The sequence below is a fragment of the Barbus barbus genome (genome assembly GCF_936440315.1).
Source record: "Barbus barbus genome assembly, chromosome: 15".
Lineage (NCBI taxonomy): Eukaryota > Metazoa > Chordata > Actinopteri > Cypriniformes > Cyprinidae > Barbus > Barbus barbus.
In genome coordinates this window covers 15,329,961-15,354,539 of record NC_136743.1, presented here as the reverse complement: position 1 = coordinate 15,354,539, position 24,579 = coordinate 15,329,961, and positions in this window count along the sequence as shown.

Here is a 24,579-nt window from a genome sequence, read left to right as displayed (position 1 = left end):
ACTTTTAACCAAGTTTACAACCTTTTACTTTTAAAATTTCTGTAAAAAATGTATATGTTTACAGTGTATATTCTAAATATTTTTGGCTTTGATTTTGATAGTTTGATTAATTTTGATAAATTTTTTTTAGTAATTTAGTTTGTTGCCTCAACATTGATTTAATAATTAAATAAGTAAATGCAGCCAACATTTGAAATAAATACATTTATCTACTTTTAATGCATTCTATGCTGAACTGCTGGTCAGTATGGAAGCCCATTTCCGCCCCTGCATGTTTTTATCTCAGTTTTACATTTTTTTCACAATTATGTGATATAAACTTGTAATTGCGAGTTATAAAGTCAGAACAGTGGGATATAAACTTGCATTTGATAAACTCGCAGATAATAACTCTAAATTCTGACAAGTTTGTATCACGCAATTTTGTCTTTTTTCTTTGCAGTTCCGAGTTTATATCTCGCAATTGTGACTTATTTTTCTCAGAATGTGAGATGTAGCAATTGAAAGTTATAAAGTCCAGTTCTTGCAGTTTATATCTCAGTTGAAAAAATGTCAGAATTTAAAAAAAAAAATGTCAGAATTGCATGTTTGTATCACGCAATTCTAAGAAAAAAAGTTAGGATTGCGAGATGTAAACTCGCAATTGTGAGAAAAAAAAGTCAGAATGAGTTTATTTTTGTTTTGTTTTTTGTTTAGTTTTTTCCCATAGATCAGTGTGCAAAACAAAAGCAGCACAACTGTTTCTAAGTTAATTTTTATTGTTGTTTTCTATATAGAAAATGTGTGTGTGTGTGTGTGTGTGTGTGTGTGTGTGTAAAAAAGGAGCATACTGTAAATTTATGAGCAGTCAAGGAGTTATTAATTCAAAGAAATGTGCAGCCTATTCATGGAAAACGTTTTGAAGTGGGTGAACAAAAACCTTGACCAGAGCTAAGGAAACTTGGCGCCTCATTGTCAAGTGAAGTCAAGTCAAGTCACCTTTATTTATATAGTGCTTTAACAATGTAAATTGTGTCAAAGCAACTGCACCATATAAAAAAAGGAAAATAGTGTGTAAATGATGTAAAATGAAAAAATTTAAAAAAAAAGTTTCAGTTAAAGGCATTTCATTATTGAATTGAGTGATGTCATCTTCCAGCTCAGTTCAGTTTAAATAGTGTCTTTGCAATCAGGTCGACGATATCGCTGGAAATTAAGTGTCCCCAACTAAGCAAGCCAGAGGCGACAGCGGCAAGGAACCAAAACTCCATCGGTGACAGAATGGAGAAAAAAACCTTGGGAGAATCCAGGCTCAGTCGTGGTGCCAGTTCTCCTCTGGCCAAACGAACCAGCAGTTCAATTTCAACTGCAGCAAAGTCAGATTGTAAGGGCTCAACTGGTTCCAGTGGTCTTTCCCGATCGCTGTCTAAGTGGCGGGGTCCTCACTGGGGATCTGTCTCTGGCACTCATCTCGGTGTCCTGGTCTTCGCTGATGTTCAGGGCTGTAGATGTCGTCTCTGGGTGCTGATCCACCATCTGATCTGGATACGGACTGGATCTGGTGACTGCAGTGACCATCTGGGCTGGATACGGACTGGATCGGGTGGCTACGGTGACTGGGGATATGTCCCCGGGGCTCATCCAGGTATCTGGCCTCCGCCGACGATCAGGGCCACATACATCATCTCCCGGTGCCGATCCACCATCTGATCCGGACACGGACTGAGAAACAGAATAGAAACAGACAAATATTAGCGTAGATGCCATTCTTCTTATGATGTAACGAGTACATCATGTTTTATGGGGAGTGTTCCCGGTTCCGGTTGATCTAATTAAGGCAGCCTAACAATCCTTTAACGTATTTGAATAATAGAAGTGTATTAGTGTGTTATGTGTAAGCCAGGTTAAAGAAATGTGTCTTTAATCTAGATTTAAACTGGCAGAGTGTGTCTGCCTCCCGAGCAGTATTAGGTAGATTGTTCCAGAGTTTGAGTGCTAAATAGGAAAAGGATCTGCCGCCCGCAGTCGATTTTGATATTCTAGGTATAATCAAATGGCCAGAGTTTTGAGAACGCAGCAGACATGGAGGACTATAATGTGATAAGAGCTCGCTCAAGTACTGAGGAGTTAAGCCATTCAGGGCTTTATAAGTAATTAAGACGATTTTAAAATCTATACGATGTTTGATGGGGAGACAATGCAGTGTTGACAGAACCGGGCTAATATGGTCGTACTACCTCGTTCTAGTAAGGACTCTAGCTGCTGCATTTTGGACCAACTGTAATTTGTTGATCAAGCGTGCAGAACAACCACCCAATAAATCATTACAATAGTCTAACCTTGAGGTCATAAACGCATGAATTAGTATTTCGGCATTTGACGTTGAGAGCATAGGTCGCAATTTAGATATGTTTTTCAGATGGAAAAACACAGTTTTACAGATGCTAGAAACATGGCTTTCAAATGAAAGATTGCTATCAAACAACACACCTAGGTTCCTAACTGATGAAGAAGAATTGACAGAGCAGCCGTCAAGTGTTAGAAAGTGTTCTAGGTTATTACATGTGGGGTTTTTAGGTCTGATAATTAACACCTCTATTTTTTCAGAATTTAGCAGTAAGAAGTTACTCGTCATCCGGGTTTTTATAACGACTATGCATTCCGTTAGTTTCTCAATTTGGTGTGTTTCACTGGGCCACGAAAAAATATAGAGCTGAGTATCATCAGCATAACAGTGAAAACTAACACCATGTCTCCTGATAATATCTCCCAAGGGTAACATGTAAAGCGTGAAAAGTAACGGCCCTAGTACTGAGCCTGGAGGTACTCCGTACTGCACTTGTGATCGATATGATACCTCTTCATTCACTGCTACGAACGAGTAAGTCTAATGAGAGCAGTTTCAGTACTATGATACTGTCAGTCCTGTGTCTTGTTTCCCCTTCCTCTCATCATTTGTCATCATTAGTTCCTTTGTCTCCAGCCCTGCTTAATTGCCCCACACCTGTTTCTGTTCTTCCTCGTTGATTTCCTAGTGTTTATAAGCCCTGTGTTTCCCTGCCCCTGTTTCCGGTATTGTTCGTCTTACCCCGATCTCCATGTTCTGTGTTTTCAGACTTAAATAAAACCTGACGATGGGAAATCTCTGTGTCTCCTCGCTCCTTGCCCCGAGTGCTACGTGACATAATACCGGACCAAACACTGTAAGCGGCGTTCCATGTTTTTTGTTTTCGTTTTTTGAAAAGTTTTATATTTGTTCCAGTGTTTGCTCCGTGGCATGGACGCCACCTCCCGCTTCGCCGCCTTAATCCGGGAGGATTGCCCGTTCTATGAGTTTGCAGAGGGTTTCCACAAGACCGCCGCTGCGACGGCGTGGGATGATGTAATGCTTAATAAGCTGTTCTGGCTCGGGGCCAATTACCACCGTCCCGTGGACCTCCCAGACACTGCCGGCCTGAGCTGGAGAGAGGGGATTTACCGGTGTCTGGGAAGCGTCCGGGCCCGAGCCAGCCCGCCGTTGTTCGCGGATTCCCCGAGCCCTCTGCAACTCGCGCCTCCAGAGCGCCCCCGAGAACCCGCGCCTCCAGAGCACCCCCGCGAATCCGTGCTTCAAGAGCGCCCTCCTGTGCCTGCTCCTCGCAGGTGCACTCCTGCGTCTCCGCTGGTCCCGTCCAGCTCTCTTGCATCTCCGCTGGTCCCGTCCAGCTCTCCTGCGTCTCCGCTGGGGCCGTCCAGCTCTCCTACGTCTCCGCTGGTCCCGTCCAGCTCTCCTACGTCTCCGCTGGGGCCGTCCAGCTCTCCTGCGTCTCCGCTGGTCCCATCCAGCTCAGCTCCTCAAGAGTGCCCCCAGGTGTTTTCGCTTCCCGAGCGCCCCCAAGTGTCTGCGCTTCCCGAGCGCCCCCAAGTGTCTGAGCTTCCAGAGCGCCCCCAAGTGTCTGAGCTTCCAGAGCGCCCTCAAGTGTCTGTGCTTCCAGAGCACCCCCAGTGCCGGCTCCCCGCATGTGCCCCCCAGTGCCGGCTCCTCGCACATGCCCTCCTGCGTCTCCGCTGGTTCCGTCCAGTTCCGTGCTGCAAGAGCGCCCCACAGAGTCCGCGCTGCAAGAGCGCCCCACAAAGACCGCTCCGTAGTGGCTCCCAGGGGGGGACTTCCCCAAGAAATTTTTTTGGGGGGGGGGGGGTAATAGGGTCACAGAACCCCTCGGGCGGCCCGAAAAAGTAAGGCCGTGGCCTCCCGAGTCCCCTGACCCGCCATGGCCTCCCAAGCCCCCCTCCCCCCATTGGATGGTGTTTGGCGTGAGGACACGCCTTCCGGAGGGGGGCGTAATGTCAGTCCTGTGTCTTGTTTCCCCTTCCTCTTGTGCCCATATTTGGCCTTCCTGTTCCTGTCCTCGTTTGTCATCATTAGTTCCTTTGTCTCCAGCCCTGCTTAATTGCCCCGCACCTGTTTCTGTTCTTCCTCGTTGATTTCCTAGTGTTTATAAGCCCTGTGTTTCCCTGCCCCTGTGTCCGGTATTGTTCGTCTTACCCCAATCTCCATGTTCGGTGTTTTGAGATTTAAATAAAACCTGACGATGGGAAATCTCTCTGTCTCCTCGCTCCTTGCCCCGAGTGCTACGTGACTGATACGGTCTAAATTCTGACAGGAATTCCTCACAAATACTATTTTTCTCTAAGAAGGAATATAATTGCGAGGATACTACCTTTTCTAGTATCTTTGACAGAAAAGGGAGATTTTAGATCGGTCTGTAATTAACTAAATGTTTGGGGTCAAGTTGTGTTTTTTTAATGAGATGCTTAATAACAGCCAATTTGAAGGTTTTGGGGACATATCCTAATGACAGTGATGAATTAATAATTAATAATAATAATAATAATAATAATAATAATTAATAATAATAAAGAGGGTCTATGACTTCTGGAAGCAGGTCTTTTAGTAGTTTAGATGGAATATGGTCTAACATACATGTTGTTGGTTTAGATGATTTAACAAATTGATAAAATTCTTCCTCTCCTATAGTAGAGAATGAGTGTAATTGTTCCTCAGGGGATCTATAGTGCACTATTTGATGCAATATTGTAACTGACGGCTGCATGGTTACAATTTTATCTCTGATAGAATCGATCTTGAGCTAAAGTAAAGTAGTTCATAAAATCATTACTGCTGTGCTTTTGGGAAATGCCAACACCTGTCGATTCTTTATTTTTCGCTAATTTAGTGACTGTATTGAATAAATACCGGGGGTTATGTTTGTTTTCTTCTAGAAGAGACGAAAAGTTATCAGATCTAGTAGTTTTTAATGCTTTTCTGTAGGATAGGGTATTTTCCCGCCAGGCTATACAAAATACCTCTAGTTTTGTTTTCCTCCATCTGCGCTCCTTTTTCCGGGCTGCTCTCTTTAAGGTGCGAGTGTGCTCATTATACCACGGCGTCTGACTGTTTTCTTTGATCTTCCTTAAGCGTAAAGCAAGTAGTGCAAACAGCAATAGCAGAAGAAGAATTCATTACTCACTGTGACTGATGAATTATACCAACTTAACTTACCACTTACCACTGTTGTTTGATGAACTCGTGAAAAATGGAGCGAGAGAGAAATGAAAACGGAGCGAGAAAAAAGAAAACAATAATAGGCGCGAATAGAAACACGAATGGAAACCACGGTCAAGCCAGCTGCAGTTCAGAAAAACACAGTCAAGCCAGCCGCGATTGAAATATGGTGCGCACGTATTACTATGCTTATGGTAATTGTAGACCAACTGACAGTGCAGTTCTTTGCCAGTGGGAAATGCTGTTGTGAGAATCACTAAATTGTATTAGCTATGCGACCTTGGCACAGTATCTGAGTTGAGTCTGATCCAATGGGATATAATAATAATGCAGGAGAGCAGAGAGGATCAGACTGTGTAATGGACCATTTGACCAGAGGCAGACATTTAGCTCTGAGCCTGAAGAGGGCCAAGATGTAAAGTAAAGTAAAAAGTAAAGTAAAGTCGTGACGTATTGTCAAGTATGGTCACCCATACTCGAAATTGGTGCTCTGCGTTTAACCCATCCAAGTGCACACACACACAGCAGTGAGTAGTGAACAAATGCACACACACACACACCGTGTCGTTTTCTGACTAAAAGCAACCAAAAGGCCAGTTTAAAGTGAGCAAATAATAATAATCGAATAATAATCGGGATCCCCAGACCAAAACAATTAGTGTGCTTCCTCTATTTTAAAACCCACCAGTTGCCACTGCTACTAATATGAGAGCAAAAGAAAATTATGTCTGATCAATAATGTTTTTGCTGAACATATTATAAGAGTTTAAGAATGTAGAGTGTCAATCTAATCTGATCCAATAAAATGGAGATACACTACAGTTTAAAAGTTTATATATATATATATATATATATATATATATATATATATATATATATATATATATATATATATATATATATACACACAGGTATATCACTGAGTAATGCAGGAGAGCAGAGAGGAGCAGACAGTGTAATGGAGCATTTGACCAGAGGCAGACATTTAGCTCTGAGCCTGAAGAGGGCCAAGATGTAACACTGCAGTGCTGATAACCTGAGAGCAACTGAAGGCGGAGGAAACCAAAGACAAATTCACCTGCTACACATCATGTAAAGGGATAGTTCACCCAAAACTGAATACTGAATATATAATTTACTCACCCTCAGGTTGTTTTAAAACTGCATGGCTTACAATCGTTTGTGGAGCCTAAATAAAGATATTTTGAAGAACGATACAGTGTTTCCCACACAATGGAATTCAATGAGGTCTAATGCTGAAATATCTTCTTTTGTGAATGTACTGTACTTTTGTGACGAATAATCTGATATGTTAGTGTGAACAAACCAGCACTGTTTGCTCCATATCATGAAATCTAGCGAAACTTCATGTCTGTCTTCCATTCTCTTTAAAGCAGGAAACATGACAAACCTGAACAAAGCCCATTTTAGCAATGCGGTAAGCACCGTGGCATGAAAAAATTACACAGAAGTGGTTATGAAAATGTCACGTTATGCAAGGGTTGAAAAGAGCTTCTTGTAATAAGAGATCCGGATAAACCTTTAGCACTGAAGATGATGAAATTAATCTAAATATAAATTAAGTAAAGGTCAACAGTGTGTTCATGGACCTGGTGTCACCTGACTTCAGTCACACATATAAAGTAGATTATATTGCATGTGATTAGAGCTGCTGAATGCTGTTGCCTCTTTATGTGTTTTTTTTTTGTTTGTTTGTTTTTTTAATTGTGTGATTTGGTTATACGTGGGAGAAATTTTTGTACATACTGCTGCAAATTCAATGAATGGTAAATATGTTCAGTCAAGCATTTTGATGGAATTATGAGGTCCATCAAATGCCACTGAATTTCATACAAACCCGATTCCAAAAAAGTTGGGACACTGTACAAATTGTGAATAAAAACAGAATGCAATGATGTGGAAGTTTCAAATTTCAATATTTTATTCAGAATACAACATAGATGACATATCAAATGTTTAAACTGAGAAAATTTATAATTTTAAGGGAAAAATAAGTTCATTTTAAATTTCATGGCATCAACACATCTCAAAAAAGTTGGGACAAGGCCATGTTTACCACTGTGTGGCATCCCCTCTTCTTTTTATAATAGTCTGCAAACGTCTGGGGACTGAGGAGACAAGTTGCTGAAGTTTAGGAATAGGAATGTTGTCCCATTCTTGTCTAATACAGGCTTCTAGTTGTTCAACTGTCTTAGGTCTTCTTTGTCGCATCTTCCTCTTTATGATGCGCCAAATGTTTTCTATGGGTGAAAGATCTGAACTGCAGGCTGGCCATTTCAGTACCCAGATCCTCCTCCTACGCAGCCATGATGTTGTAATTGATGCAGTATGTGGTCTGGCATTGTCATGTTGGAAAATGCAAGGTCTTCCCTGAAAGAGACAACGTCTGGATGGGAGCATATGTTGTTCTAGAACTTGGATATACCTTTCAGCATTGATGGTGCCTTTCCAGATGTGTAAGCTGCCCATGCCACACGCACTCATGCAACCCCATACCATCAGAGATGCAGGCTTCTGAACTGAGCGCTGATAACAACTTGGGTTGTCCTTGTCCTCTTTAGTCCGGATGACATGGCGTCCCAATTTTCCAAAAAGAACTTCAAATTTTGATTCGTCTGACCACAGAACAGTTTTCCACTTTGCCACAGTCCATTTTAAATAAGCCTTGGCCCAGAGAAAATGTCTGCGCTTCTGGATCATGTTTTTTGACCTATAGAGTTTTAGCCGGCAACGGTGAATGGCACAGTGGATTGTGTTCACCGACAATGTTTTCTGGAAGTATTCCTGAGCGCATGTTGTGATTTCCATTACAGCAGCATTCCTGTATGTGATGCAGTGCCGTCTAAGGGCCCGAAGATCACGGGCATCCAGTATGGTTTTGGCCTTGACCCTTACGCACAGAGATTGTTCCAGATTCTCTGAAACTTTGGATGATATTATGCACTGTAGATGATGATAACTTCAAACTCTTTGCAATTTTTCTCTGAGAAACTCCATTTCTGATTTTTCGCCGCAGCATTGGGGGAATTGGTGATCCTCTTGCCATCTTGACTTCTGAGAGACACTGCCACTCTGAGAGGCTCTTTTTATACCCAATCATGTTGCCAATTGACCTAATAAGTTGCAAACTGGTCCTCCAGCTGTTCCTTATATGTACATTTAACTTTTCCGGCCTCTTATTGCTACCTGTCCCAACTTTTTTGGAATGTATAGCTCGCATGAAATCCAAAATGAGCCAATATTTGGCATGACGTTTCAAAATGTCTCACTTTCAACATTTGATATGTTATCTATATTCTATTGTGAATAAAATATAAGTTTATGAGATTTGTAAATTATTGCATTCCTTTTTTATTCGTAATTTGTACAGTGTCCCAACTTTTTTGGTATCAGGTTTGTAGAATGCAATTAGATTCAATACAATACATTCACAATGCAATTAGAGCCATTCATGTACAGTATAATGTTGCTCTCTCTCTCTCTCTCTATATATATATATATACAGTGGTGTGAAAAAGTGTTGGCCCCCTTCCTGATTTTTTTTTTTTTTTGCATGTTTGTCACACTTTAATGTTTCAGATCATTAAACAAATTTAAATATTAATCAGAGATAACACAAGTAAACACAACATGCAGTTTTTGAATGAAGTTTTTTATTATGAAGGGAAAACAAAATCCACATGGCCCTGTGTGAAAAAGTGCTAAAACAATTAGACGCTCCCTCAAAACTTGCAACATCTTTGGCGTTGTGCTGTGTGATAAAACTGCACATTTTAAAGTGGCCTTTTATTGTGGCTAGCCTAAGGATGGATTATCTCGGCAAAGGAGAAGTGCTCACTAACACAGATTTAGACAGATTTGTGAACAATATTTGAGAGAAATAGGCCTTTTGTGTACATAGAAAAAGTCTTAGATCTTTGAGTTCAGCTCATGAAAAATGGGGGCAAAAACAAAAGTGTTGAGTTTATAATTTTGTTCAGTATATGTATATATATATATATATATATATATATATATATATATATATATATATATATATATATATATATATATGTAACGCTCTTCGTCGGTGTGCGCCCCCAAATGTCTCTGCGTTGTGTTGAGGTGAGGAGTAAATGAGGACACCAAAATCGTTGAGTCAAACAGAGCAGCTTCCTTTTATTAGGCTCCTTTCTCCATACAGTCACTCTCACAGCAGAACAGAATGGCGACAGCCTTTCACAATGAAAATAGAACTGTGTTCATTTCAAATAAGCTCAAAATTACAATACATAATGAATTATAATAGGAAATAATGAAGTTGAGACTGCAACTAACTTAATAGTAAGCGCATCGTTCACAAACTCACTAAAACACAGGAAAGATAGACTACAGCATATGACAGACAAAGATAAATGCTGGATGTAATCAAAATAGGGAGAATTAGACCATAAAATACACAAGTAGGCCTTAAACATAATATCATACACATGAAAATATGCTCAGCCACATGGAACATAGGAAATGTGCAATAATATCAGAAATACACAACAACCTATCAAAAATAATGTCTGATACGCATAAACCAACCTCTCATCAGCAATATATTTCTTCTAATAACATGGATGGCTACTATAATGAGATATATTTTAATGGATATAGTGGAGCAACATGATAACCCTCCTTACCTTTCACAATGAAAATAGTACTGTGGGTTAGAGTTGTGACGTTCGCGAACGAACCGATTCTTTTGAACGGCTCATAAACATGAACGATGGGAGCCGAGTCGCGGCTGGGGGGGAGCCGTTCTTTCTGTCGTTCTTTTTTTCCTATGCGTGTTTCACACAGATGCACACAAATTAGCTCCTCCGAGAGACAGAACAGTTTTAGGGGGAGGGGCGCATCAACAGCATGATGATAGTTGTGCACGCATCCTTCACGTGAGTACTCCAGTGGAAAAAAACCCTGCGTGCCTCTGTCATTGGGTAGGAGCGCAGCCATGACTTGTGCACGCTGCCGTCACATGAGGTAATAATCAATATTTCAGAATAATTCAAACTCAGATATTGGTGTATTAGTGGCAACAACTGGAGCTACATCTGCAGGTGTAAAAAGCAGCTTCTCCTGTTTAAAGCGGTTCAAGTCCTACACCCGTAACACAATGGGCCAAGACCGTTTAAGCAGCCTAGCTCTGCTGGCCATTGAGAGGACACTGGTCAAGTCACTGGAAAATATGCCTAGTTGGTACGACAGCGTCACAGAGCATTTTCATGAAAAGGAATGTAGGGCAGAATTTACGTATAAATAAATGGACAATTTTTATGATGTAGGCCGAAAATGAGCTTCCCCTCTTTGAAAGACCAGCAGCCGCCACTGATATATATATATATATATATATATATATATATAGATAGATAGATAGATAGATAGATAGATAGATAGATAGATAGATAGATAGATAGATAGATAGATAGATAGATGTAGGGAAGATGTAATTGGTTCTCCCATCCTTTAGGGGGAGGTATGTGTTGTTTCTTATTAGGGGAGTGAGCCCTTCTTTTCACCCACAGTAGTGATGGGATTTATGGCTCTTTGAGGGGATCCGGATCTTGGCGATCTTTTAGCTCTTTTTAAATATTTAGTCAGTTTTAAGAAGCCAGCTTGGGGGCATCTCAGTTTATCCTGGAAATAATCACTGGGAGGAATGATGAGGTGAGATTTATAGTCAAATAATTAAACCAAAAAAGAATCATGTCTCTCTTCAGCACTCAACTCATGTTGTACTGACTCATCAGCAACTTCCTCCACTAAAGATGAAACATCTTCCGATACTTCCGTCTCACAACTGTCTTTGATCTCACGCTCAACAAATTCATCTCTTAGCAAGTCACCTGCGTTCATTTCCACCTCGTGATCATTTGACACACTGTGACTCAAGGACGAATCAGGGTCATCTTGCGATGCTGTCCCCAGCTGAAACTCTGGGACATGAGGATTCAGTGCCATATGTGGACTCTGAGCTTCTACAATTTCACCACAACGTTCTTCTTCCAAGTGGCTTTTACGCACTCTGCGTGGGCATGTCTCTGCAACTGTGGAAACTTCATCATCCTCAGATAGACTAGCTGGAAGAACTCCACATGGGAGCAGAAGATCTCTGTGAAGGACACGCTCAGGGCCATCACCATTCTCTGGCTGAACGACGTAAACCGGGATCTCTGTATTTGGCTGCTTTGTCATCACATATACAGTGGATTCCCAGCGATCTGCGATCTTGTGTTTTCTTCTAATGTTGACGTTCCTTACCAAGACACGATCGCCAACATCCACCGAAGCAGCTGTAACTTTCTTGTTATTATGACTATACACAACTAAAAGTAGACCTTTTGCAGTTTCAAATGATACCTTACTCTCATCTGTAAGATCAAAACTCATGGAGTATTTTAGTTAGTTTTGCGTCAAAGAAAAAACTACACAGCCCGCACCGGTGGGTTAATGAACACCAAATAATCACACGGCTTTCTCCTGTTATGATGAAAACTGGCAATTTCGCCAAGCAAATACCAAGAAATAGGTTGCAGAAGTTTGTCTTTCGACTACACTTGCAAAAATCCGCTATGGGACTGAGCTCGAATAGCTTCAGCATCAGCGACTTCTTATAGGACAAAATCGCTGTCAATCAAAAGGAGATGCAGTGTTTCGACAGACCCTCCAATCATCAAGCAGAAGCCCGGAGTCCAGCCCTGCCCACTCCTCCATTCACCCCCAGAGACGTCCGGGGGTGGGACATATTCACAGCATTTATCCAATGACCGTCTAGTTTTGAAGCACTGAAAAAAAATGTTCAAAGCAGCCCCATTGAAGTCAATGGACGCTAGGCTTCAACAGGGAAATACACTGTGACGCTACAGGAATATATGAGAAGGAAATCGAGTCACCTGCTGTATGTAGCTGATTCTGAACGAACTCGTCTCTGAGATGAATGTGTTCTAACACATTTTTAATCAATACAATGTTAACACAATAGTACTTATCTGACCATGAATTTTTTTACATTATAGGGGAAGCCGAGCTTCCCTTGCAGTCTTAAAGAAATCCCCACTGATATATATATATTTATATTATATATAGATATATATATATTTTTTAACACTTTTTCCCAGTAAATATATTTCTATAGGTGCTGTTGACATGACATTTTCACCAGATGTCGATAACAACCCAAGTAATCCATACTGTCGTGCGCGCAGTTAGTTTCGTTTATGCGTTGGCCTTTGAGGATGCGTGGGAGGAATGAGGCACGACAAGATGATCTGCTTCGTATAGTTTACTGAACTTCTTGAACAACGTAGTTACACAGTTCACTCACCAACAGTACATTTGGCATAAACACAGTCTTTATGTCACTGTTCTCGCTGATCGGTGCTCTTGCTCCAGCACAGAACGGCAGCTTTCCCGACCGTGCGATGAGCATGCGAGCAACCTCTCTCTACTTTTTCCTCTACGTACCGACGTAACTCAGCACATATTCTCAGATTGACGTAACTAAACAGCCAATAGAAATAGGAACGGAACAAACACAGTGATAAGCTTAAAGGGACCATGCTCTCTTTACTACACTATCCCCCCCTTTTAGAAGTACTGAGTCCCTTCAGTACAAAGAAAGCAATCCTAATCAAATACAAACTAAGAAAACTGTACATAATGAACAGTGGAAGCAATAGTGAAACACTAATTGTTGTATCTTGCCGGCTTCCGAATCTCTCTTCCTTTTTGTGTTCTCTTGATTGTCTCCTGTCCTCCTATGTCTGACATCAGTCCCAGTCCTAGTTATTTTCTGCGTCGGCGAGCTGCTGGCTGCCGCTTCCTCTCCTTGTCCTGGTTCTCCTGAGGTTCTGGGTCAGAAGAAATGGATTCATTTTCACTGCTACCCTGAGATGCAGGTGGTTTGGGCTCATGTAAAGGTTCTTGCATAAGAGGGTTGTTAGAGGTCTCCTTGCTCTTTTGCAGGATCTCACTCCTTTGACGTCTGACCCTCACTGGAATCACTTCACAATCATAGGGCTTGAGACGATCGTGATGCATGATTCTCTTTTGACGTAACCCCTGGACCTCATAAAGTACTGGGCCACAGCAGGCAGATATCACTAAGGGGCCTTTCCAAGGTGCTTGGAGTTTTGGACTCTGTCCTTTTTTCTTAGTACTGTCTCGCATATACACCAGATCTCCAACAACATACTTCCTCTCCTGAGCCCTGAGATCATAGATCTTCTTTTGCCGTTGTTGGGCTGTTTGGAGGTGCTCCCGGGCAACATCATGTGCGTCTCTCAATCCTTTTTCCAAGTTGTACAGAAAATCGGGCACTTCCACACTGTATGACCTTTGCTCTGCCATACCGGACCATAGATCCTGAGGTTGGTAAACTTCTCTTCCAAGCATGAGCCTATTTGGTGTGAATCCAGTAACTGCATGCTGGGAACTACGGTACGCTGATGTAAGGAGGGGAAGATGCTCATCCCAGTTTTTCTGATTCTGGTTCACATAGCATCGAATCATCTGAAGGAGCGTTCGATTGAACCTCTCAACTTGTCCATTGGAGGCAGGATGGTAAGGGGTCGTTCTTGTTTTTGTGATCTGCAAAAGACTACAAACATTTCTGAATAAAGAACTTTCAAAATTTCGACCCTGGTCTGTGTGCAGTTCAAGTGGTGTGCCAAACCTGGAGATGAACTCATAGACAAGTGTCTTAGCCGTAGTTTCTGCCCCTTGATCTGGCACAGGAAAGGCTTCTACCCATCGAGTGAACTGGTCAATGATGATTAGAACGTACTTGTTTCCGGAACTGGACACAGGAAATGGGCCCAGTATATCAATGTGGATCCGATCCAGTGGCGCCCCTGCTTGGTAATTTTGAAGCTTGGCCCTCTTGGTTGGCCCAGCAACTTTACAGGCATTGCAGTGTCTGCACCTCTGTATGTACAAATGTACATCTCCACCCATTCCATACCAGTGGAAACTTTGACGGAGACGCTCTAAAGTCTTTCCTTCACCCAAATGGCCAGATTGTGGCGGATTATGGCAGGCTTGTAACACTTCTGTTTGCATCGTGGCAGGTACTAGCAACAGTAGGGAGGGACTGAGTCCTCCAGGCCTTTCCCAACGATAAAAGAGAACACCTTGATGGAGTTCAACTTGTGGCCAACACAGCCAGTATTTTCTTACTGCTGGACTTTTCAGTGCAACATCCTCTTTTGTTGGAAGGGCTCCTTTCTCTTTCCACTTGTGCAGGATGGAGAGATCAGGATCAGCTCTCTGCTCTTGTGCTAGCTTTTCTTTTGAGAATGTTTCCAGCCAGTTCACATGTGGGGTTTCAAACAACTCTGCAGCTGCCCTGTTCTCATTCCCCACACCCGGTCTATCGATAACATGTTCCCCTGTTATACACTCAATGCTCCTTACTGCAAGTGGAACCACATCATCCACGTCTTCTTCAAATCTTTCCCAGTGGTCATGCAGCTTTTGGCAATGCTTACACCCTCCACATGGCAGATGTAAAACACTCTTCCCTGCCTGATAACAGTTGCACATATTGGAGAGCTTGCCACCATATCTTGACATCGCATCAGCATTTGAATGATGTTTTCCAGCTCTGTGCTCGATGTCAAAATCGTACTGACACAGCTCTTCCAGCCAGCGAGCAAGCTGTCCCTCAGGATGTTTAAACCGAAACAACCAGGTGAGGCTGTTGTGATCTGTGCGTAAAAGAAACTTCTTACCAAGCAGGTAGTGTCGAAACTGGCGTGTGTAGCAAACAACAGCTAGCAACTCTCGTCTTGTTACACAGTATCGCCTCTGAGCTGGAGTGAGGTGGGTGCTCGCATATGTGATAACTCTCTCCTCTCCCCACTGAAGTTGCGACAAGACTGCCCCAATACTGTGATTTGATGCATCGGTGTCCAGGATGTATTTTCCCTCCACTAGAGGATATCCGAGCACAGGTGCAGAAGTTAACTTTTCTTTGAGCTGTGTAAAAGCATTCTGGTGCTCCTCAGTCCACAAGAATGCTGCTTCTTTTCTTAGGAGTTCATTAAGAGGGCTGGCCAGCTCAGAAAATGCTGGAACAAACTTCCTATAGTAGTTACACAGTCCAAGAAAGGCCTTCAGCTCATGTACACTCGTGGGGGGGTTCCAAGCTTCCACATCACTAATCAAAGATGGGTTGGGTCGTATACCTTCACCACTGACCACATGGCCCAGGAAAAGGACTTCTTCTTTAAGCAGGTGACACTTGGATGATTTTAGCTTTAATCCATAGCTGAAAAGGCGCTGGAATACAGCTTCAAGTCGATCAAGGCTCTCATCGACCCCTTTTCCCAGGATGATGATGTCATCTAAGTAAATCAGAAGAGTTTCCCACTGAAGTCCTCGAAGAACAAGCTCCATCGCCCTTTGGAAAGTGCTCGGAGCATTGCACAGTCCGAAGGGCATGCGCGTGTATTCATAAAGGCCATAGCGAGTAATAAAGGCTGTCTTTGCTCTATCCATTTCATCAACTGCAATTTGCCAGTAGCCAGACTGGAGGTCTAGGGTAGATAAGACACAAGCTCCGCCAAGGACATCAAGGCATTCCTCAATTTTGGGGAGAGGATAAGCATCCTTGGCTGTCAAGCTGTTGAGGCGTCGATAGTCGACACACCAACGAACACCTCCATCCTTTTTGCGAACTAACACCACGGGTGATGCCCACTCCGAGGCAGAAGGTGTTACGACTCCTGCTTCCAGCATAGCATTGAGATGCCTTTTCTCTTCCTCTTGAAATCCAAGGGGAGTCCGTCTGACTGGCTGGCGTACTGCCCCTGCATCTCCAGTATTTATCCTGTGTGTGACAGCGGTTAAGAGGCCATGGTCCAAATCTGAAACAGCGAAGAGAAGTCGGTATGAGATCAGAAGCTCGATAAGTCGCTGTTGCTGCGCCTCACTTAATGCTCCACTTGAAGCGGCATAAAGAGCTTGGAGATGCTCAGGTAAGTCTGTGGCAGTTGTCAGTCTTCTCAGATCGGAATGATCTGTATCATCATCATTTTGTTCTTGGGTGCTATCACAGTCTGTATCCTGCTGTTTGTAATCCATTAAGCCGTCATCTGGATATGTTTCCACTAAGAGACCCAGACAGGCCCCTTTTGCTAAGGTGGTTTTATTACTGGAAAGATTGCAAAGCCTCACAATCACTCGATGCTCCATGGTCGTGGCAACACTCCCTGAGGCCACAGTTTCGGTGATCAGGTAGGGCTCCAGAACAGCGCACACACCAGGCTTTGGATTGTCAACTTCACCCCAGACTAGACATTCACTTTCTGGTGGTAACATTGTGTCGGTCTCTAGGACCACTCGAGCAATGTGATAATCAGTTCCACCACCCCCAACAATCTTAGCAGGAACTAGTTCTTCTGCAATAAACACTCTGCCACTAGTATGGATGGTTACGTTTGCAGCCTGCAAAAAATCTAGCCCCAAAAGGACAGGGTCACGTATCGGAGCCACAAAGACTTCCCATTCCGTGCACCATGTGCCAATTTGAAATTTAACTTTCAGTCCACCTTTGGCATTCATGTCCTTCCCTGATTCTGCATTATGAAGACACGTCTGTGTTGTAGCTGTCTGCTTACAGAGGGGAAACTGCTGATACAAAGTCTCTGAAATAACTGTTGCTTCAGCTCCCGTGTCTACAACGGCTTGTGTTGGAATGCAGTTCACAATCACATCAATAAGCAAGCTTGGGCCTCTGCTTTTTGCACGCCCCACCTTCGGTGTGGGGGACTGGCTTCTCCAGCGTTCTGGCCCTTTTGAAGTGGTACTATCGTTCTGATCTTTACTAGTTTGACTAGGGTTAAGTGGTGGAGTTGAGAGCTTCACACAATCTCTGCGAAAATGCCCTTCTTCACCACAGTGATAGCACAAACCTGCTCCGGTGCGTTTGGGGCTTGGCAAGTAGGTTCTTGTTCGTGCTGTGCCATCTTGTGTTGGAGACCGTCCTCGCCTCCGTTCCTGATTTACTTCCTCCAGCTTTTTCAGCTCTCTGGCTGTGAGGATATCCAGCTTTGATTGCAGCTGTTCCATCTTTTGCATCAGGATGTTAAACTGGTCAGCAGACACATAGCTCTTACTAATTTTCTCTACTTGCTCTGTTAGGAATGTAGTCTTCTGTGAGAGAGCAGCTACTTGGTCTGTAGTAGCGTAGCTTGGACCTTGGACTCTGCGTGAAACGGCTGGAGAATCAGTGGACAGCTCCTCATCATCCGCCCAGGAAATACGTCTGGCTCTGCTCTTTACATCAATATCACGACCCAAGGTGGCTCGATAATTGTGCTCGTGGGCCTCTACAAGTCTTTGTGCTTCCACTAATGAATGGGGATCCTTGTTCATTACTTCATAAGCGACTTTTTGGTTACGAAGTCCCTTGAGGAAGAAGTCTGTAGCGAGTTGGTCCTGCAGATCAAGCTCCACACCAGGGTAGGCCAAGGTGACTAAGCGTTGCACCTCCTCTGCAAACTCAGCTGCTGACTCTTTGAGCTGGCGGAGTTCGCCCAGTTTCCTTCTCATTGTGGTTGGGGGATCACGCTGACCAAAACGTTGAGTTAACTGCTCCTTAAGAAGGGTATAATCCTCACGGATGTGTTCAGGAAGTGAACAGACATACTTAATAGCTGGCCCCCTCAGACAATCATACAAACAGTCCACTCTGTAGTCTCCACTCCAACCATACTTCCTGGCCTGCCGTTCAAATGGTACCAGAAATGACTCCCAATCTCCACTACCATCAAAAAGCGAGCTTTGCCTTGGGACCCTCTGTAGCAATTGGCTGGCCTTGATAATGAGGCATACTAGATCTTTGTTCAGCGATATTAGTATTTGAAAATGGCTGTGAACCACGCTCAGTGGTCCGTTGCCTTGTACCAGTCTCAGTGGAAAGGGTAGCTCTGGAGGGACCTGAAGTACGTGCTCTTTGTTTAATTACTTCTAGCTCGGCAGCGAATGGCCCACCCGTGATGTTGCGTGACCTCTCAGTATTCTCTTGAAGGAAGGGTGAATCTGAATAAGGCATCCTCCTTTCCCTGGCAGTAGGCTGGAAGCTCTCACGTGTGTCACCCCTGGGTGCAGCGAACATTGATGTTTGTGGGGCTTGAGAACAACTTGTAATATGAGTCAATAGTGGTGCCATCATCATTTGCAGTTGCTCGTTATTTTTATTTTGGTTTTCGAGCATAGTCTTAAGCCAGTCTGGGGGTTGATTGGAATCGGGGGCGACTGCCATAGCTCCATGACACAATTCTTCCTGGGACATGACTGATTTTTTTTTTTTTTTCTTTTTTTTATAATATAATTACTATTATAACTTTTTTTTTCCTCTTTTCTTTTCTTTTTTTTTTTTTTTTTTTAACGGCAATAAACTTTACAGATGTCTTTGTTGAGCACTCTCATCTCTCATCTCTGGCAATTCACTTTATAGTTGAGTCTATGCAGTTCTCATCGGGCGCAATGACGTAAGCCTGCTTGCGTCTTGTCCTGAAAGAGCGCTAACAAATTAGCCCACTGCTTATCCGCTTCTGTCCACCGCACGCCACCCCGCCAGCGTCCAGCTCTTCTCTCGTTTCACATGGGCTGTTGAAATCTCCAGACACAAATCCCCACTTCTGACACCATTTGTCGTGCGCGCAGTTAGTTTCGTTTATGCGTTGGCCTTTGAGGATGCGTGGGAGGAATGAGGCACGACAAGATGATCTGCTTCGTATAGTTTACTGAACTTCTTGAACAACGTAGTTACACAGTTCACTCACCAACAGTAAATTTGGCATAAACACACAGTCTTTATGTCACTGTTCTCGCTGATCGGTGTTCTTGCTCCAGCACAGAACGGCAGCTTTCCCGACCGTGCGATGAGCATGCGAGCAACCTCTCTCTACTTTTTCCTCTACGTACCGACGTAACTCAGCACATATTCTCAGATTGACGTAACTAAACAGCCAATAGAAATAGGAACGGAACAAACACAGTGATAAGCTTAAAGGGACCATGCTCTCTTTACTACAATACATACAAATAAAACAAAAATAAGTTCAGAAATAAAGTTATGTGTAATAAAATGGAATGACACAGGGAAAATTTATTGAACTACTGAAATGTATTTAAGACTTTGTACAAAAGCCTTTGTTGGTAATGACAGCTTCAAGACGCCTCCTGTATGGAGAAACTAGTCGCATGCATTGCTCAGGTGTGATTTTAGCCCAGTCTTCAAATCTTGAAGATTCTGTGGGCCTCTTCTAGAACTCTGATCTTTAGTTCTTATTCTCTATTAGATTAAAGTCAGGTGATTACCTGGGCCATTCTAGCAGCTTTATTTTCCTTTTCTGAAACCAATTGAGAGTTTCCTTGGCTGTGATTGGGATCATTGGCTGTGTTCGAAATGCCATACTATCATACTACTCTTACTATTTCTGCAGGATCCAGTATGTATGCTGCTCATAGTATGCACATTTGCTGTATGCATGAAATACCCGGATGACCTACTATATTTGCCAGAATCTGCTAAATATAACTGAAGTATACTGAAATCAGTACAGAAGCTGTGTTCTAAATGGCATACTATCATACAACTCCTACTATACTGCAGTATGCTGTGTGAATACTGTGAATAGTATGTTAATTTTCTGTATGCATGGAATGCCCGGATTACGTGCTACATTTGCTGAAATTTGATGTATGCATCTGAAGACGCTGCGTGGGGTACTGTTTCCCAGAATGCAACGCACTCCATGTGACCTTTCATCTTCAAACGCGTGAGTGAACTGGAGGCGGGGAATAATAATTATAAATGTTACACTTGTATATGCACGTTTATACATATACATGTAATCTACAAACTATCGCTGTGCATTTAAAAACAATATCATTTGTAGGACATAAATTGTACTTTAGTCTCTACGGCACTTTTCCGATCAAGTCAAATGACGTCGCCTTTATCTCTATAGCGCTTTATACATTGTTTCAAAGATATTACATAATAATATTAATATTGCAGTAATATAATATATAAATAAATTATATATATAACTAGAATTAATATTTCAATTAAGCAAACAAAATTAAATTCCGATGCAAACAGCTCTAATAAGAAATGGAGTGTATTTACTCTAAAGACAAATAGACCAATTTGTTGTCAGAGGCTATTTACATTAACTCCACCCACCAATACCTGCCTGTGATAAACAGCTCTGCAGAAGACACGTGTATTTCTGTAGAATCAGTGGCGGAGAGAGTAACAGATACGAGCTGCTGTTGATGCGAGTGAGCCGAGTTCGATTTCGGCTTTTGTCAAACCCGTGCAACTCCTTTTCCCATCACATACCAGATCAGAAAGGCATTTATTTTCAATAAAAAATTAAGTAAATATTTGAAAAGTGGAGATTAAACACCTCATTAATAACACAGTGTGCTTAGCTGTTAGTAGGTTTTAGTCCCAATAAAGTGGCGTTCATCAAATAAAATTTATGATAATTTACACTAAAATGTTGTCTAATATGTTATTATAATGTACTATAGTATAAATATCTGTCTAAAACGCATCTTGTTTATTGAACTGTTGTGAAGACTGAATAATGCAGTGAAAAAAGCACTGTAAATGCGCACGCGCACTAGTCCAATCTTCATCACGTAACATATTCGTGCACTCTGTAAGTTAGGAGTGTTTTGTTTGGTTTTTGCGATATACAGGATAATGTCAAATCCCACATCGTTAAAACAATAATTACAATATCATCACATACGATATCGCACATCCCTACCGAGAGATCAGTACGGGCTAAACTAAGTTAAACGCCAACATGACACCAGTAAAGGCGTGAATTCACTGTTATTCTGCAAAATACAGTGTAGTATGTGAAACATGAATTAATAAATACAAAACTCAGTATGCTCACCATAACTTTAACAATAGAAAATCCGTCTGTAAATGATGTTCTGTCGCCCTAATAAAAAATAAAAGTGTGTTCTACAAGCTTACAGAAGTCAATCTATTTCTTTGTTGGAAACTTTTAAATGAGAAAGTATAGTTGTTGTCATTATAAATATACATTTTTCCATTGCCACGCCTATCTGTCTGTGCTTACTGTCTTTGCATGTTGTGAGTTTTATTTAGTGTTGTACGTCCTTAAAACACATCATAAGCTCCTCATTGAACATGGCAAAGAGTGCTCAGAAACATTTACATGTATTCATTTAGCTGACGCTTTTATCCAAAGCGACTTACAATTGCTATATATGTCAGAGGTCGCACGCCTCTGGAGCAACTAGGGGTTAAGTGTCTTTCTCAGGGACACATTGGTGTCTCACAGTGGATTCGAACCCGGGTCTCTCACACCAAAGGCATGTGTCTTATCCACTGCGCCATCACCACCCCACCACTGAAACTTAAGCACTAGGGCGACAGCAGATCACATTTCAGACCGTGTGTTCCCCCTTGCAGACGCTACATCACTGCGGGGGATACTCATGATCTGTGTGTGGTCTGCTTGAGAGCGAGTCACGCATTGCGAGCTTCTATCACTGCGTGCGCTTCGCTCTCGGAAGGCTCTCTTTCGCGAGGGAGCCTTCGCCAGCGTTCCCCGCGGTGCTGGTCCAGCTTCCACCGAGGTGGAGCGGCGGCTGCACTCATAAGGTTCGCAGATGGATCTGGTAGTGGGAAGCGATACGGGCCAGTCCCTATCTCCTTCCCTGCCTATCAGACCCAGAGGCCACTCCCCGGAATCGGAAACCCACTCCGCGGTTTCTTCCCCCCAGGGAGGCGACTCGACGCTTCTCCTCTCTTCCTCTGAGGAGGTTGATGTGGAGAGCGTTGATGAGGCTTTGCACCCTCAGTTGCCCCAGTATGAGGAGCTAGTGGAGGTGATTACTCGAGCGGTAGCCAAATTAAATATCAGCTGGCCCGCCGAGACTCTGGTCGAACCGCAGAGGAGTAAACTCAGTGAGAGATTTCTACGTGTCAGGCTGCTACCTCCACGTCGGAGCCTGCCGTTATTTCCCGATCTCCACACCGAGGTGTCGAGCTCGTGGGATAAACCTTTCTCGGCCCGTCTCTTCATCCCCGCCTTTGGTAATTACGGTAATGTGGCGGGGTTGAGTGAGCACGGTTATAGAGCGATGTCCCGAGTGGAACAGACGCTCGCGAGCTATCTGTCCCCTCGCGAAGCATCATCTCTAAAGGCTCCGTCCTTTAGACCAAGCCGCTGCGTACGACGTCAGCGCTGATGGCGTAGGGGGTACGTGGCTGCGGGTCAGGCTGGTGCATGTCTGCACACCACGGCGGTGTTAAAGGCATACCAAGCTGACCTGATTAAAGAGCTAGATAAGAGAGAAGAGCTCAGGCCTGAAGATTTTTGTGAGCGCCGTAAGACTGCTGATTTGTCCCTCCGTGCCACCAAAGAGACCGCCCATGCCATCGGCAGGTCTATGGCAGCACTGCTGGCTGTGGAAAGACATTTATGGTTGACCCTGTCCGATATGCAAGAGAAGTTAATCTTAATCTCAAGATGGCGCCGAGTATGGCTGCTGTGGTGTGGAACGCTCCCGTACTTTTGTTGTTTTTGTTTGTTTGTTCTGTGTTTAGTCATTCTCTTACTGTCTGTTTTACCAGAGACGAACTACTGGACATAAGGCAACACACAATTTTTTTCAGGACAATTTTTTTCCGGTTTTTGATTATTCAGACGCTTTGTTGGATGTTTTGGTCGGAGGGGCAGCGGTCCTAGTCAAACGCGCGCTCAGACGGAAAAGAGGGAAGTGCGCCGGCGCGCTGGTTAAACTCCGCGTACGCGGCTTCCGAACTGCGCTCCCAAGCATTCATCTAGCGAATCTCCAATCCCTTCCTAACAAAATGGATGAACTACTTCTCCTCACCCACACAAATAAGGACTTTACAAACTCTGCTGCATTGTGCTTCACTGAAACCTGGCTGAGTGAAAACATCCCGGATAACATGCTTCATTTGCCGGGATATCAGCTGTTCAGATCAGACCGCATCACAGAGCTAACGGGGAAAACGAGAGGTGGTGGACTATGTTTCTACATAAATGAAGGTTGGTGTTCAGATGTAACAACTCTGAAGAAGATGTGTTCTCCTAATTTGGAGGCCTTCTTCATAAACTGTAAGCCGTTCTATTCACCCCGAGAGTTTTCGTCCTCCATTCTCGTGAATGTGTACGTGCCTCCGGACGCGTGCGTGAGCGCCGCGATGCAACAGCTGGCTGAACAAATATCTGAAACAGAGCAAAGGTACCCGGACTCTTTTTTAATCATTCTTGGAGATTTTAATAAAGCAAATCTCTCCCGCGAACTGCCAAAATACAGACAGCACGTTACATGTCCCACCAGAGACAGTAATATATTGGATCATTGTTACACAATAATTAAAGATGCATATCACTCTGTCCCACGGGCAGCTCTGGGGCTCTCTGATCACTGTTTGATATATGCATCCCCACCAGGACATTCTTATCATTCAATAATGATAAACCGTGGTTTACTGGGAAACTCAAACAACTTCGTCAGGCCAAAGAGGACGCTTACAGAAGTGGGGATAAAATCTTGTATAACCAGGCCAGGAACAGACTAACAAAGGAGATCAGAGTGGCTAAAAAGAACTACTCTGAGAAGTTGAAAAAAGAACTTTCAGCCAACGATCCGGCGTCGGTATGGACTGGTCTGAGGAACATCACCATGTACAAGTCACCACCCCCACAGTCTGTGGAGAATCAACAACTGGCTGACGATCTCAATGTGTTCTACTGCAGATTTGAAAAGGCCAGACTGACACCCAACACCCGCTCTGATCTGCACTTCACACATTCACCTTCCCCCCCTGCAACCCCCCTTACTCCCTCCCCCACCATTCTACCTGCGTTTAAAGTCTGTGTAGAGGATGTGAACCGTGTCTTCAGAAAACAGAAATCTAGGAAAGCTTCAGGACCAGACGGTATTTCACCTGCCTGTCTAAAAGTCTGTGC